This window comes from Typopeltis vanoorti, chromosome 6, assembly GCF_054136105.1.
Source record: "Typopeltis vanoorti isolate ZY-2024b chromosome 6, IOZ_Tvanoo_1.0, whole genome shotgun sequence".
Classification (NCBI taxonomy): domain Eukaryota; kingdom Metazoa; phylum Arthropoda; class Arachnida; order Uropygi; family Thelyphonidae; genus Typopeltis; species Typopeltis vanoorti.
In genome coordinates, this window is record NC_143554.1 from 68,413,462 (window position 1) to 68,432,092 (window position 18,631).

Here is an 18,631-nt window from a genome sequence, read left to right on the forward strand (position 1 = left end):
TTCAATGTTTATTAGTATTCCTTTCCTTTATAAATACCTGAAGAAGGCTGCTATATGCCGAAACTAGTAGTATTTATCATTAAAATCTTTATATGTTATCTCGGTCTTGGAGTCATTAAATCTATTTTTTGAAATGTATAACAACCGAGTAAAAACTAATCGCCACATATATATATATATATATATATATATATATATATATATATATATATATATATATATATATATATATATATATATATATATATATATATATATATATATATATATATATATATATATATATATATATATATATAATAGTGAGTATGGGCATGGCGAACCCGAGGCACCTGAAGCTGGACCACGCCTTACTTCATATAATATACACCTGTTATATTATCTGTAGACTGGTCCATACTCTTCTTTCCCTCTGTATTTCTTTTCACCTTGCTCCTTTCCCCCAATGCTATTAGAGTATTCGAGGGCTAGGGGTGATTCTGTCCTATTTACCCATTTTTTTATCTCATGCACCTGCCCACCCCCCAGTTAAAAATGGTGAAGACAAATCAGAACTCTGTACCGCATCGGTCGTCGCGCGGGTTACGAAGGACCGCACTGGATGTTAGGCTTCCTGGACAGCCAGTGACAAATTGGGCTACAGGAGCAAGATCCACAGAACTCAAAAGTATGGCTGAAAATAGACAAGTCATGCAGTGCTTCTACAGTTCAAACCCATCAGTTAGGGGATTTCAGAAACGAATATTCCAACTTTGGCTTGAACGACACCCAAATTCTGAAATTTCATTCGAAAGGCTGATGCAGCAATGCTGCTTCATTATCAAACGTAAGGTATTTAGTGAACTTGAGCTGGAAGCACTGAAACCTCAAGCTGTAAAAGGAGACCGTACTGACCCTGAAGTGACCAAGAATATGAATGGAGCAGAACCAGATTCCAACGTGCAGAATGCTGAAAATTTTGAAAATATACAAATAGTTGAAAGGAAGCTATCAGATAAGGAACAAGAACTCGCAAGAAAAATTATCGAGCAAATGAACAGCAACCAGGAACGAGTTAGGCTTCCAATATTGAGACAAGTACCTGAACAAAAACTGAAGGAACTCCTACAAGAGGCCAATAAAGCTGCAAGGGATATTCCTACTGGAACTATTGGGCAAACGAATCAACTTATGTAATCAATAGCCTACGTCTTAACATCTGAATTAGGATATAAGATTAGTGAACCCAAAAGCAGTAAGGCTCAGGAACCAAAATGGAAGCACCGACTGGAGAATAAAATTCTTAAACTCAGAGCAGATGTGAGCAATTTGAAAAACCTTAAGGAAAAGAAGCTGAAAAACACAAAAATCCGAAATAACCTCATAAAGAGATATAATACTGGAACATGACCTATTGATGAAGTATTAGAGGAAGTGAAGCAAAAAATAGTTGCAGTTGCAGCTAAAATAAGAAGATACAGTGCACGCATTGAACAGTACAAGCAAAATTCGATGTTTCGCGCAAATCAGCACCAGTTTTACAAGAAAATTGAATGCTGCAGGAATGATAACCTTAAAGAAAATATAAATATAAATACCAGAGACAAAGAAAATACACTAAAGTTTTGGAAAGATCTATGGGACAACCCTAAGAGGCACAATAACAAGGCAAAATGGATTGAACAAATTACGAACGAATCTCAAGAACGAAAAAATGGACCAAATGAAATGGTTCAAAAGCAAGCTAAAAAAATAAAAAAATTGGTCAACACCCGGGAAGGATGAATTACATGGCTACTGGTTGAAATATCTAACAGGTTTACATGAAAGACTTGCTAACCAATTTTATGATGTTTTAGAAGGAAAAAGCAAAGAAGAGTGGCTCACAGCAGGGAAAACGTTTTTGAAAACGTCATAAAGGATAAAGAAAAAGGTCCAAACCCAGAAAACTTCCGACCAATAACCTGCCTGCCAACAACTTTTAAGCTACTCACAGGCATACTAGCTGATAAAATGTACAGCTCTCTTAAAGCAAATTCTCTTCTCCCAATTGAACAAAAAGGTAACAGCAAAAATTCAAGAGGCACAAAAGACCAATTGCTGATTGATAAAATGATTCTTAAAAATTGCAAACGTAGAAAAACCAACCTTCATATGGCTTGGATAGATTATAAAAAAAAAGCGTTTGATTCGGTGCCTCATAGTTGGATTTTAAAATGCACAGAACTGTTCGGTATTAGCGAAAACGTGCAAAAATTTTTGCAATCCAGCATGAAAAACTGGAAAACAACGTTGGTTATAAATAGAGAAGAAATTGGAGAGGTAAACACAAAAAGGGGCATCTTTCAAAGAGACTCGTTATCTCCTCTATTGTTTATATTGTCATTGATCCCCTTAACTAGAATTTTAAATAAAACTGCTCATGGTTACCAAACTGCGCAAAAGAGTGCAAAGATATCTTATCTTTTATACATGGACGATCTGAAGTTGTATGCAAAATCAGAGAATGAAACTGGATCGTTGCTAAACACTGTGCACATATTCAGTCAAGATATATCAATGGATTTTTGGCTTAGACAAATGTACAATTGCTGGAATAACAAGACGAAAGTTTGAAGATATGAACGAAATCGAGCTGCTCAATGGTGAAATAATCAAGGCAATAAAATTTCGGAATTTTAGAAGCATCACAAATTCTGCACAATAAGATCAAAGAAAGAACTAGAGCAGAATACATAAGACGATTAAGAAAACTCCTTAAGTCAATGCTTAATGCTGGAAATTTGATAAAAGCAATTAATACCTGGACCATACCTGTTCTGAGATATTCAGCAGGCATTGTTGAATGGACCCAGCTAGAGATGCAAGATTTAGATCGAAAAACTCGAAAATTAATGACAATGCACCATGCCCCCAATCCTAGCAGTGACATTGATAGGCTATATCTATCACTCAAAGAAGGAGGTAGAGGATTATTACAAGTGAAGCAAGTTATTGAAGAAGAAAAACGAAATTTAAATGATTAGCTGCAGCAAACAAGAAAAATGTCTAATTGAGGTAAGGAAAGAGGGTTTATTTAAACCCATGGAGACATAATTGGAATACAAAACCAACCAAGTAAAAGTGAGAAGTGAAAGATGGAAAAATAAGGCATTGCATGGAAAATACCTTCACAGCATAGAGGACAGCGCTGACAGCAACTTAATCTGGAAATGGTTGAGAAATGGAGCACTAAAGAAAGAAACAGAATCGGTAATTTTTGCAGCACAACAACAGGCCATTAAAACCAACGTTATGAAGGCAAAAATACAAAAATTCAAGAAGACAGTAAATGTAGATTGTGCAAAGAAAAGGAAGAAACGGTAGACCATATTATAAGTGGATGCAGCAAAATCACACAAATTGAGTACCGTAAAAGGCATGATAACGTAGCTAAGATAATCCACTGGCATTTATGTAAAAAGTATGGGTTTGGAGTATCTGAAGACTATTGGAAGCATAAAGTTCACCAGAAAGTGGTTGAGAATGAAAAAGCTAAAATACTCTGGGATTTCAAAATCCAGACTGACAAATCTTTGAATGTAACACACCCGATATCACAGTGGTTGAAAAAAGTGAAAACAAGGGTGTTAAGTTTATCGAAATATCAGTACCAGGAGATAGTCGGATTGACAACAAATAAAATGAAAAAAATTACAAAATATCGCGATTTGCAAATCTAAGTTGCACGAATCTGGTAAAAGAAAACGAAAGTTGTTCCCATAATAATAGGTGCTTTAGGCGCCATCCCTAAAACATTGAAAAAACATCTAGAAGCACTCGAGTTAGATGGATTAAAAATTGGGCAGCTGCAAAAGGCCGCTTTGTTCGGCACAGCTTTCATTTTCAGAAAGTATTTCCACAACTCATAGGCCCTTGGGTAGGGCTCGAATTAGTGGAATATAACCAGCCTTTTCTTAAGACTGAGGAAGCAAATCAAGCTTTGATGAATATTATATATATATATATATATATATATATATATTTTTTTTTTTTTTTTTTTTTTGTGATATATATATGACTACTACTATTAACTCGGAGTGGGATATGTTCATTTTTAATATAAACTGACTATAAACCCGAGAATATATATATATATAACTATATATATTTATAAAAATAAATTTAACTGAATAGAACCCGAGAAAAGTATAACAAAAACCTTTAATACATCACGACTAGTTTCATCGGTGCTCCAACTTCTTCAGGTGAGAAATAAAAAACATAAGATATAAAAATAACAAGGTAAAAAACATGGACTTTCCAGCTTAATAAAAAGCAGAATAGTAACAGTCATATTTGAATAGGTGACCGCGTGCTACCGTTGGCATGAGTTGAACTCATGCCAACGGCAGCACGCGGTCCATGTTTTTTACCTTGTTATTTTTATATCTTATGTTTTTTATTTCTCACCTGAAGAAGTCGGAGCACCGATGAAACTAGTCGTGATGTATTAAAGGTTTTTGTTATACTTTCTCGGGTTCTAGTCAGTTAAATTTATTTTTATAAATGTATACATCCCGAGTAAATCCTAATTTCAATAATAACTATATATATATATATATAAAACTTTTTTTGAGGTATCCTCAGTGAGTAACTACTCACTGAGGAGACCTCAAAAGAGGTTGAAACCGGTCTGGGTAGTGATCCCACCCATAATGTATTGCAGTATACATCTTTTAGTGAGATGTGCTTTACATTATGGGAAAATACTAAGAATAGTGATCAGAGCTTTACCCACCTTTACAATGAGTTGCCCTGGTGTTGTACCATCTTTAGACTTGAACTATGTTTCATGCGCAAACTTAATTGTTTGCATACTTGGGATTAGGAGTTAAATAACCAAGCTTATAAAATTACTTGCTAACCCTAATAAACAGTATTCCCAAGTTAAAAAATTAATTACATCTATATCTCCTCCACAGATTCTTATTAAAAATAAAAATACCTTGTAGCAACTTCTATAGGTAAAGTTGATAAGGCTCTGTATTACTAAACCTTGGTATTTGGTGATTGAAAGATTTATTCAATCCAATACCCTTGGAGGGTAATGGATGGCAATTGTAGCCAATGAAGTTCTAACTGAGGCTCGGTTATTGCTGTTACCCTCCTGCCATGATCAGAGCTTTAATAGCTCAATAACACCTTATCCCTACACTGTCCTCTACAGATAACGGGGAATATGAAAAGCATTCTTGCTTCGCCCCTTTCAGTCAGTCCTTATAAGGATAAGGACCTTGGTATTTGAGGATGATCGACCGTGAGATGCGGTGATCAATACCCTTGGAGGATAATGGATGGCATGCTGTAGCCAATGAAGTTCTAACTGAGGCTCGGCTATTGCTGTTACCCTCCTGCCATGATCAGAGCTTTAATAGCTCAATAACACCCTATCCCTACACTGTCCTCTACAGATAACGGGGAAGATGAAAAGCATTCTTGCTTCTCCCCCTTTAAGTTGAAGGTCCTTATAGTCCTTATAAGGACTATAAGGACCTTGGTATTTAGGGCTAGCTACTCACTGAGGAGACCTCAAAAAAGGTTGAAACCGGTCTGGGTAGTGACCCCACCCATAATGTATTGCAGTATACATCTTTTAGTGAGATGTGCTTTACATTATGGGAAAATAGTGATCAGAGAATTAAGAATAGTGATCAGAGCTTTACTCACCTTTACAATGAGTTGCCCTGGTGTTGCACCACCTTTAGACTTGAACTATGTTTCAGGCGCAAACTTAATTGTTTGCATACTTGGGATTAGGAGTTAAATAACCAAGTTTATAAAATTACTTGGTAACCCTAATATATAGTATCCCCAAGTTAAAAAATTAATTACATATAAACATGTTCTTATTTCATCACTTGAAACTATTGAAAAACGAAGACATTTATAATTACATTTAGAGATACAAATAAATTATACAATAATATTATCATTCTTACAAAATACTATTCGTACAAACAAGCTTATTTAGTTAACAACTTCGTTTACATCATAAAATTGCTAAAAACATTTGTTAAATTATATACTTTGATTCCACGAAGCTGCGAAGCCTGTATATTATGTATATTAATTCTATGTGTTTCTTCTGGTTGATTTTTGACTGTTTTGTGACATGAAGCCCCTGGTTTTCTGGAGGAGAAATCTTTACATTTTCGTTATTATAAGATACCATATCAGTTGCCTATCCACTTGTGGCATTAATCAAATAGTACATCATCCAGAACCTACTGTCAAGAAATGTACAAGAAAACCAAAAGGAATTTCACAACAGGACCAAAGAACGCAGAACGGGTAGCATGGAAGTTCCTGAAACCCGATCGGGAAATGTGCAACCAGGGATTCAAAGAGTGTACAAAGATTTATGTAGAGGTGGAGCCCTACGCGAAGAGCTGCATTCTCGGTTTCTACAGAAGAATAACTACACAAAACTTAAACATCAACCACAGCAATCAACAGTACAAACCCCACTGACATAAAGAAGATCGTAAACTGGGAAGAGAGTGCTGGAACTCCTTGATCTGGTACGACGAATCACGCTACACAATTTCCGATGTGGTGTATGTCTGGAGTGTGATACTTTAAACACATAACTAGGAAAATGTCCAAATGCATTATTCCTTTTATGAAGTTTGGTGACAGAGCCTAATGGTCTGCAGCTGTTTCTCCTGGTCTACATTCGGATCTTTGAGTGTTTACCTGGAAGAATGAACGAGAACGGATATACAGTATTTTTGATAATGCAATTCTTCCTGCGCTGCGATAGTTTTGAACAGATCCCTCCCTCCCTCCTCTCCATGTCTCTTTCAACAAGACAAGGTACCATATTATGCTACAGTACTATTGTGATAGGTTTAAGGAAAGTGATGTGACAAACTTAATGGCCTTCAAAGATTCTGATGCCCAACCCAGTATAACACCTTGTAGACACTGGATCAAGCGTGTTTAACAGCTGCATGTCGAGGGGGAATTATAAAATATTCCCCCTCGAACAGTGCGAGACCATAACTGAGAACTTTTAATCGCTGCCCTTGTTGATGTTATTCAAGGTCTCTCTTTCTCTTGCAGTAATAGCTATTACATTTAAAAATAAAAATATAATGAACGTACGTTTTATTAGTAAGGCTTAATTTCTTCTCCTTCCACAATTCTGCGTCTTCACACTTTGCAAGAAGTGCTCCCCTTCTTGTTTTATCCTTCACTCTACACCACAGAAATTTAAGCAACTTTTGTCCTATTTTGCCTGACTTTTTTTTTTTATATATCATGTCCACCCACGAATGATCGTTAAACCTGTAACATGAGTACTTCCGGTGTGTTAGAGTTAGATCAGCCACTGTTCTCGAACCCAAAACAAACATAGTAATGTGACAAAAGCATTGAAAGACTTTATTAGGAATGTAATCTTACACAGGGCGAAGAAAACTTAAGCATCTTTCAAGCTTATATTTAGGAAATTGTTTGCTAGGAAATACGTTGCTCCTTAAAATCGCAAAATTTATATTATATTATATTCTTAGAACAACATAAAATTATTCTCTTTCTCTTCATTTGACATGCCTTTCATCACAGTCCTGCTTCTTTCTCTTAAGAAAGTTCTCACTTCGCTTTCCTTTACTTTTGATTATATTCAACTCTCCATTCCAGATCCGATTTTTTTTTCTTATTGGGCTGACTTACACCTCTGTTCCTTCCTGACAGCACAGATACAAGCATATCACAACCACAACGTCCTCAACTCCCAAAATATCTTGGTATTTTCGATTCGAGACATTACTTCTCGCTTATACGAATCCTAATACTGCATAAATTTCCAAATTTGACCATCCCTAGAATACTGTTCTCACGCCAAAAAACGTCCTTAAGAATTGTAATGCTGTTCAGAAGAGAGCTATATTCTCTTTCTCTCTCTATATATTCTATATATATTTGCTGTATTATAATAGATAATTTTCTCTCATTTCTCAAATCATTTCAGAACAGCCGCTGTGTTCCTTTCTAGTCTTTTAGGTATTTTCATGAACACTGCTCTACCAAACTGCCTATCACCATTTCCACACTTTCCTCTAAACATGTAAAAACACTAGCAGCTGCTACTCAATATCTGTTCACGTTTGGCTTCAAACTTATCTAACCAACATTTTGTCTTCTCTTTCATCTCGTCTACATCTCTTGGGTCTAGGCTACGACCTCTAGTTGTCAAGAAACATTCAACAGATTGCTTCTTAATCTCTAATCCTTGCCTATACACGGAATGTTATCTTATAGGCTTTGTGACCACTTGTGTGGTGTGTGCGTGTGTGTGTGTGTGTGTGTGCGTGTGTGTGTGTGTGTGTGTGTGTGTGCGTGCGTGCGTGCGTGCGTGCGTGCGTGCGTGTGTGTGTGTGTGTGTGTGTGTGTGTGTGTGTGTGTGTGTGTGTGTGTGTGTGTGTGTGTGTGTGTGTGTGTGTGTGTGTGTGCGCGCGCGGAGTTCCTATAAATTATATAAATGCCCGAGTCCATCATTTGTTTGATTTATCCATACCCTTTAATTTCGTTGTATTATGATAGTTTGTTCCGACTTTGTTTGATGTGTAAAGAATGAATAATAACATTTTTCAGTGTTACTTTTCTACTTACATTTATATTAAACGCCTGGATCTTTACAGTGAGTGAGTTTCACATATCAAGGCACTTAAAGTATACAGATAGTGTTAATTATATTACAACTAAACAGAATAAGAAATTAACTGAGATCAATCACAATAATACCCATAAACAGTTCACAAAGCATTGAATGATGTTATGGTAGCATATTGAAATACTACAAAATTATTCGGTGGTGGTCTGTGCCTTTTAAGTAGGCAATATGAAGGCAACTCATGGCGAAGGTTGGTTATCTTACGTAAGCTCTTATTCACTCGCGATTAGTTTCAAAGCGCAAACATTATTGTGTGGTCTGTAAAATTATAATGGATGCTTATTATCATTTTTTAAATAAAATATTATTAATTGATTAATGAAATAATGTGGTATTGCTTCCACAGCACGGTATGAAGAAGTACAGTTTCCAATGTGAACATTATTTTTCTATAGGGGGAAAACGACGCACAATTGAGTCTTATTCTTGCTACAGAAAAAAAAAATATATATATACAGTACTGTACAGTATATACATTTCTTCTAATATACATACACGAGATTAATTTACATTCTCATAGATGGCAGCACCATTGTGTGATTTACAAAATGTCATATGCAACATCTGATGCCAGATTTGAATCGAGTTGTTTTGATTAACGTTCGAAGCAAGTTAGTCTGTGAGGTCTGTGTATTATGTCTGTAAATTATGTGTCTTCATTTGGCCAGTTTGTCTGTTTTGCAGGATGAAAATCCCGAGTTTACATGTAAAATTCAGAAGTGCAGTCTCATACAGCAGTGAGGAGGTATGAGACTGCATTTCTGAATTCTACATGTGCGTAGCCTTGTATATAGTGATTAACTTCAAATTTGAAAAGATTTTGATTTCGACGGAGGAAAAAGAATATCACACAGCTTGAAAGCTGGAAAGAAAGTAATATTGTGAAAATGAACTTTATGTAATTGCAGGTTGATCATTTCTCTTCAGATATTAATAGTCATTAGACTGATTAGGAACTTGTCAAAAATTACATTATTTTTGTTTTCATCTGCACGACACCCAAATTAGTGCAAGCAGCATAGTTTGCGTACAAAATAGCTTTCAGTTGTCTTTGTATTTTTGTGTTTTGATTTTTTTGTCTTTTTTTTTTCATATGCTACAAACAGTTGACTTCATTCCCTAAGTTTCCACATATATCCACTACACTGGATAGCCTACCGTACTAACATAAGAACGCATATTGGCATTCATTCTAGTCATATAGTCACCTCATGGACTTTTTGATAGAAATTCCGTCTTTATCGAATGATAGGGGGATTTGATTTTTTTTTTCTCCCTCTCGGAAGGAAACGAAAATATGCATAAAAAAAGATGGCGACAGAAATAAACAAAATAAAAGAAGAGCGAAATGGATATATATATTTGCACCCTGGTTCGTAGCTTATACGATGCGTTAGTTATTTTTACTGTCATTATATTTCACATGTCGTTAAAACCAAATTTTAAAATCAGATTAAGTTACCACTTTTACCTCTTATTTACCTTTATCACATTCATGAAATAGAACTTTGTTAAATATGTTCACAAAATATATTGATTCCATATCCCCCCCCCCCAGTTCTATACTAGATGGACTTTTTTTTGCAAGTCTACAGTCCGTGTAGGACATTGATTAATTCATGCTTTTTAAAAATAATGTATTGATATTTTATCAGTAGAAACCTAAATTCTTGCAGATAATACCGTGAAGCCGAATTATCTCAAAAAAGCACAGTCATGAACTTCTTCCATGCACAAACTGTTGTTTACTTATGACCGGATAAAATATGGATGAAGGGGTAAATTTTCGAATCAAACACGCCAAATTAAACGTCTGAATTATAATTATCTCCTCCTCCTCCTCCTTAAATAGATGAATAGAGTTCATGATCTTGGGGACAAGCGACACTTTGAGGCAACGCTTGCTATTTTTCAGCTGCATCCCTAAGGGAAAGTGTGTTTATGTTTGTAAATTGCAGGAAGTTGTTAAGCAAGGCACAGCATAGTTTCGTTAAGAAAAAATCATTTGTGACAAATCTGCGTGCGTTTCATGATGCACTCACGAGGGAAATAGGCCAAAGTAATGTCTTTCACATGATTTTGGAATTTTAGCCTTCGATACTATCATAACGACCTACTGATTACAATGCCCAAATTTGAGGATTACCTTAGCAAGATGGGTAGGAAAATGGTTGCCGAATAGATGAGGAAGTATTGCTTACGAGAAATCTATAAACAGCCAGATTGTTAGGAGCGGGGTACAACAAGGTTTAATGTTGACGTTCTTATTGTTTAAATATATTTTAAGAGCAAAATTTCTCTCTTTGCTGATGATGTGAGGCTGGTAAAAGTAGACAACTGTTCACTAACATGATGAACTTAAAAGATTTGAAGAGTGGATAGGAAAGGAATTTTGAAATTTAATGCGAACAAATTCAAGTATAATAGAGGTCGGTAAGAAAATAATATTACATGGATATAAGCTGAATGAATAAGTATTAGAAAAAATGAACGAATGAAAGAATTTGAGTATTTTGGCTGATAGGAAATTTAAGTTCAGGAATGATATTAATAAGACAACTGATAAATTCAGCAGAATTTGAACTTCATTAAAAGAAGTTTCACTTCTAGGAAGAAGGAAATTATAATAAGTATCTGGTCAGGGTCAGTATTGTGGATTATGGTTTAACTTTATTCACCAACCTTTTTTTTAGGGCACCAAGAAAATCGAGAACATTCAGAGATTGACAAAGACTAGGTGTAGAGGGACTGTATCATGATAGTTACAAAAATCAGTTAGTAGTTAGTTATAATGTGATGACTTTTTCTAAGAGGAGACGGAGCAGTCTTGAAATTCACGCTTGATCTTGTTATCATTCAGGGAGTGAGAGGTGTGATTGAAGTCTGATCAGCGGAATAATGAATTACTGACCATTTAAAACTATATATTTAGAAATTTATGTACATTTAATCATACAAATACAACATTTATTCAAATGACATTCGATCTTTTTCAGTTTAGCTACTTAAATACAAATTCTACCCTACGGTTCTTCTTTATGAACTGGTCAATAACATCCTCATAAAAAGTTGGTTGTAACTTAATTTTCCCAAGCAACACGCACACTTGTAAAGGCTGGCTGAAGCTCACTAGCTAGAGCTACGTTGACTGCGTATGGTCTGTGTTTAAGCAACAGAGTGAGATGACGTGAAATGGCTATGCGCGCGCATGAAATCACAGTGCTGCTTCGAGGACCTGGAAGCTCCTACAACCGAGCAAGCCAAGGTAGCTTTGACTAGACAAGCAAACATCGACCTTCGATACACAACTCAAAGCTCAATTATTGCCGCGCAAGCTTATGACGTCTTTCTTCTGTCTACAAAAATAAAAGCCTAAATGGAATGCTTATAAATGCGTGCATTTATTAACAAATAAATATTACTTCTTTCTCGATTAATGAGCTTGCGCAGCAAGCATGGAAAATTCGTCCCTGAGACAGAGGGAAGATTTAATCCAAGTTGATGATATAGTTCAGGGCATAATAAGTTCAAGACATAATAAAATAATAGTGAAGAGATATATTTTATCCTTAGGATAGAAAATGCGTGGAGGGGGACTTTCAATAAAGAGTAAGAGGGGTAATTAATTTATGTAGAGAGAATTAGATGGTTGTTATCACTGGAGGATTGATTTATGGTTTTATGTATAATCATTATGTATAAAATTTATTTGTAATGATTAAGTAATTTGACAACGTTGAACATGCCCGTATTGCTATGTGTTCGTCTATAAATGTATCGAGAAAAAAAAAGAATAATAATGATGTGAAAGAAAACAGGAGAGGATGAAGATAATCCGTGAGTGAATTTATAATACACAAGCCAACCTACATGGGGGTGGGTGGATGAATTTCGTGTCGTGATGTGCGTATCGGTTTGACCACAAAGGTGATTATTCAGTATATGGTTTGCTGCTGTTTGTTTTTTTATATTATTTATTCACATAATTGATACACAATCAAAACAAGATTTAAACAACAAATATTATTTAAACAACAATTTGACAGGTGATATTCAGATTCTACCCAAGAATCTAAGAATAGTCCGTCAAGTAGCTCGTAAAATATGGACTGTTCCAAGTAATGCTGTTTTTTGTAGGTAAATAAATTTTTTGCTGTAAATAGTTGGATAGCTTCTTTGAAATTGCACCAAGCGCACCGATATTGGGATAATGGGATAATTTTAGTGTATTTAAGCCATAGCTTGCCAACTTCGATTACCAGATCTCGATATTTAGTCATTTTTTCCAGTTCTTTGTTGTTATCACTGGGTATTGCGATATCGATAATCCAAACCTATCGATGTTCGATAATTGTGATGTCAGGTCTATTGTGTTCCAAATGCCGATCAGTTTGTATTCGAAAGTCCCAGAGATTTTTGCTGTTTTGTTTTCCAATACTGTCTCTATTTTATGCTGCCACCAGTTATCAGATGTAGGAAAGCCATATTTTTTGCATACATGCCAATAAATTAATTTGGCCACTTTATGGTAATGACTACAATATATCCATATTGTAGCCATTATCATGTCTTGTTCACGTCAATTTTGTCCTCATTATCTCTAAGAAATTGGCTATGCAACGGTTTATTTTTCCACCGCACATATCGGTTATTTCTGTTTCATTTTGTAATCGCATTTGTTTCCTGTTGCTTTCAGAAGACCCTCTTGTGTAATAACTGCTTGAAGCATTTTCTCAGAGCTATTGTCGATGTAACTTTTTAAGCTAACTTCTTCTTTGTCTCACTTGCAGCAGACCCCGTCCACCTATTCTCCTTGGTAGGTACAACCGGTAACATCACTTCGTGGATGTAATGCATGATGCATAGTCATTAGTTTTCTAGTTTTGTGGTCCAATTTGTCCAGGTCTTCTTTTGTCCAATCTATTATGCTAGCTGTGTATCGGATCACTAGTATAGCTCAAGAATTCATTGCTCTAATTGTGTTTAGTCCATTTAGTTTTGTTTTCAGAGTATTTCTAACTCTTTTGTTACATTCTGCTGCTACCTGTTGTTTAACTTTTGAGTGGAGAATGTCACTGGCTTCTAATATTCCTAGGTATTTATAGTGTTCGTCAGCTTTTATATATTTTTCTTGATCAAAATTAAAATTGCTAGTGTCATTAATTTTTCCTCGTTTAATAGATAAAATTGCTCATTTATCTGAACTGAATTTCATTTTGATGTCCTCACTGAAAATACAGTTCGTATTTTCAGTGAGGAGTCAAATAAAGAGTCTATTTGCTGGGCCGATTTTCCATATAACTTCAAGTCATCCATATACAACAGATGGGAAATTTTAATATTACATTTAGGAATTTCATATCCAAGTTTTGTTTTGTTCAGAATCATAGATAAAGATATCAAAGAAATGTTGAAGAGCAATGGTGACACGGAATCACCTTGGAAAATTCCACGTTGAATGCTGATATCTCCGATCGTTCATTATTCACTATTAAAGTTGTTTTCCATGATTTCATAGCAGCAGCCAGAAAAGAACATATGTTTTTGCTAATTCCAAATATTTGTAGTGATTTTAGGATCCAAGAGTGTGGGAGGGAATCGAATGCTTTCTTATAGTCTATCCTATTATTATTATTATTATTATTATTATTATTATTATTATTATTATTATTATTATTATTATTATTATTATTATTATTATTGTTATTATTATTATTATCTGTTTTGAGTTAGTCGGACTCTGACTGAGGTTGGTTTCCCTTCGTGTGATCCGGCTTTTCCTTCACCAACATAAAAACCGACTTTGAGCATTTAAGAGTAGTTTATGTGTTCATCCAGATACAAATATGAATTGGGATAATTCGTGAAGTTCATGCCATTGCCTTCATAGATGGGTTCAGTTTGAAATAATATTCTAATTATTTCAAAGCATATACGGTTTCATGTATTAACTTTGAAATTAAAGAGTCTTGTTTAAATCAAAAGTTTTGTTTAATATTAATAAATTTTATAGCAGTTAAAGGAAATATATTATTATACTATTTGTTTGTCAGGTACGAGTACCTTAGCAGTACAATTAATGCCGAGTGCGATAAACTTATCACCTGGTCCGCGCGTTAGTCAGTTTTCAGGCAGTGAAAAACGAGTTTTTTTTTTTTTCATCTCCCCAAAAAACTTGAGTTCTTAACCAGACAAATCCAAAATCTCGACGAGAGAAATTCACTATAAATAATATATTAGTTAGAATTAGGAACACCAGATGGCGGCAGTTGTGAGCTGTAGTTTTGTGTTACTTACCGACTAGAAACACGCACTCACCTCCAGGAAAACAAAGATGAAAGTGGTCGACAACCGATTTCTAAAAATAATAATAATAATAATAAATAAAGAGTGGGAAAGAGATGAAAGGTGTTGCTTTCTTCTTTGGAATGGAAAGGAATTAGAGATTCATTTATTTTTATTTTTATTATATTTTATTATAATAAAAATCGTAACATGCAGTTGTCTGTGCGTGTACTAGCTAAATTCCTCCTCTATATCATTTTATTTCTCTTCTTTCTATTTTCGGTATACTTACTACAATTTACATTTTGTCAAAACAGAAACTTCTTTTGAAGGTTTCTTGGTAAAGCAGTTATAGCGAAAAATTCCACGGAAATTCTTTCTCTTCCATGCCGATTCTATCGCATCCCACAATTGCTTCCGATTAGACTGCAGCAGAAGATCACCGTTGAAAAGACTCTCAGTTAGATTCAGAAGTGCAATGAAATGAGCTCAATTTACCCATTTCACCATTCCCGAATGATTTGCGTCTTTTGACGTAGCACATCATCTTGCGGAAGTAACCGTTCACAATGAATAAACTGTTAGCATAAAAGGAGGATGCACCTGGTTGTTACCAGTGTTGAAGCAGATTGGAATTCAGATTTTATACATCGCACCTCATTAGCCGCTTTTCATGCTAGCACAGAAGTTTTTCATGTAGCTGCTCTTTAGTAGCATCTTTTATAATCTAGCTCTTTCATTAGCATGAAACCACTGTTCAAGAATCCAATGCCGCTGTTCCTGTACTCACTGTATGTACAGCTTCAATGAACAGAACTTTGTCAGGGCATCTGCTACTATATCCTATCCACGACACTACTAACTAATAGTAGATAGGCTATAGCAGTGGTTAAATTCAGCCGGGGCCCTCCGGGACACGGAACTTTTTCATGCATCGGGCTCGGACCCGGAACATTTTTCTGTTTTGTGACGTTTCTCCCTTTACGATAATTATGCCTACATTAATGTGTTATTATTCAACATTTGTTTACGGTTTTGAATGTGTATATGAAGCGTAGTGTAACGGAATTTTGACAGACTCATAGCGATATTTTGTCTTTTCTGGTTGGCAACACTGTCAGCAACAGTCGGTTACCAACAGCAGATTAGCAGTTGTTTATAAGAGCTCGTGATTATGAGAAGCACAAAGAAAATCGTGTAATATTTTTGTTTTTAGGTAGGTCTACTATTTCAACTATGGATAAGTAATTCGTACCTTCTTTAAACGGAAAAATTGCTCGGATGACAAAATAATACAAAACGAATTTTCTGAAGAGAAACAAGCCTGTAACGAATCCACAGAAACGTAGGATTTCCATCAGTTGCAATTTTATTTATTTATTCGTATGGAGTTTAATCCCTTTTTCTTCCCCGTCCCTATTGGGGCGAGTTGAGCCCCTTCATGGGGGGATTAAGTATTTATGGCTGTAGATCCGTGTGTGTTCACGGGGCCGATTTGTCTGCTTGCGGGATGAAAAACTTCAGATAAACTGGCTGAAAAAACCCTACTGCCCAAGACCGGCTAACTTGGCTATGGCTGAGGAAGATCCTCAAATTACTCACGTCTTCGACGGGAATCGAACCTGGGACACTCCTTCCCCAGTTATATGGTTGCGAAGCGCACAGCCACTAGGCTAACCGCGCGGTATCAGTTGCAACGAGATAATATTAATACGTTGAACGAAAGATTTGCTGGAAACACTCGACCAGTGGATAGCATTCAAAGGTAAATACAATTGGTTATTTTGTAAGGACGGAAGTTTGGAGTGTATAACATGGGCAGAATAATTCGTAAATACGGATTTACGTAGCAAGCTGAATAGGCCTCCTGTTTTTCATCGCTCATATAACCTAATGTTATCTTAAATTAAATTATCTTTTAATATGTTAGAAGTATTATATTAATTTGTAATTTTGTATTTGTATTTAATGTTTTTTGGTGGTGTGGAAGAGAAGGCCTGATGGCTTTAACTCCACCAGAATAAATAAATAAATTAATTAAATTAAAAAAAATGTTGCGACAATCTAGCAATAGTGTCACATTTATGATCCTTACTTTAAGGGCCCCCGGAGCTTATTCGTTTAGAATTTAACCACTGAGCTATAGTGTGTCCCGATATGTTTCTTTGCTGACCACTGTGCTGCCATTTTGAAAGAGTGTGACAATATGTTAGATTGCGCGATTCTTGGGGGTTTCTTCTGCTTTTCACATCAATGCACTAACTAGAGGACTGCAGTGGCTGACTATGTTGTGCTTGTATGATTCTTGATACTCTCTAGACAAGTGGTTCGCAATGGAAACGTTTTAGAAATCTTAGTGAGGGGGCTTTAGTTCTTCACACTGATGCGGAGAACGTTAGATCCACTTAGCGAACGTATTTGCAAAAATTACCTCAGTAACGGCGGACTTTTGCCTGATGCAATGCTTGTTGGATGAACCGATTATGAGAGGAACAGGGAAACTAGTTGACAACATGTTGTGTTCATAATTTTTATAAGAAAATATCTTTGTCAATTCTTTTATCAATGGTATGAAATCTGGATCGTGTGATAATTTATCAGATCTTGTTGCTCTAATGCTTCGAGATCACTGAAATTGCAAAATGAAAAATAATGTGTTTACGTAGTTAAATTATTAGTCATTATTAGTCTTTGAGGGTGAGGGAGAGGAGAACGTTATAAATGAATAATGGAAGAATTAAATCTTACTTGAAAAAAAAATGATGAGGCCCAAAAGGTTTAAAAACACTGCTATAGAGAAGTGTGAATTGTCATCCCACCAGGATCTTGACTCTATCATACTTCTTCGAATGCGTTATAATGTTTGTGGTTGATATTTGCGATTTAGTCATATTTGTTCGAAATGCGCATGCGCGTATCTTGTACATGCTTTATATATATATGAATACCACAAAAAATGGTGTACATTATTCACTGGTTACTCAGTTTATGTTTATATTTGTTTCCGACCACCTTAACGAAAAACAGAAATTTTCGCAATTTGGTAACGTGTTTCAGACACCTGCAGTTCATTTGATGTCAGAAACCTGGCAGTGTCCGTGACTTATTATGCAAGAGATCTACCAGGCATATTAGTATGAGCTTGCATTACAAAGCAATTTTAGTCTCTTTAATTGCAATCTTCAAGGAAAATTCCACCCACCACAGGATGTTGAGACTAAATTGGTAATACATTTTAAGCTTATGTGTTCTTGTAACATTATTGTAAAGATTAACAACGGATAAGAACACTGATAAAGAAAAACCGAAGTTTACGAGTATTAAGAAGACCGTAAATTTTAAAGACACAAATCTTCAGCTACACTCGATATATGTACTTAGTGAGGGAGGAAGTATCCTCGAACATCCCAACACGTATCTTTTCTTTACGTTCTGCTACAATAACCTGCAGGATTAGAATGAAGCTTGCATTTGCACAAAAGCATCGAATGATGTCAAAATCAGCGAAAATGAATATTTTTACATTATAGCGTAAGCCCCCCGCAAAAAAAGTCTGTTTTGTCACTTGTTTAATAACAAGCGACATAACCGTCATACAGCGATCGATCCAATGCACGTATGTAAGAAATAAATATCAAAATACAGAAA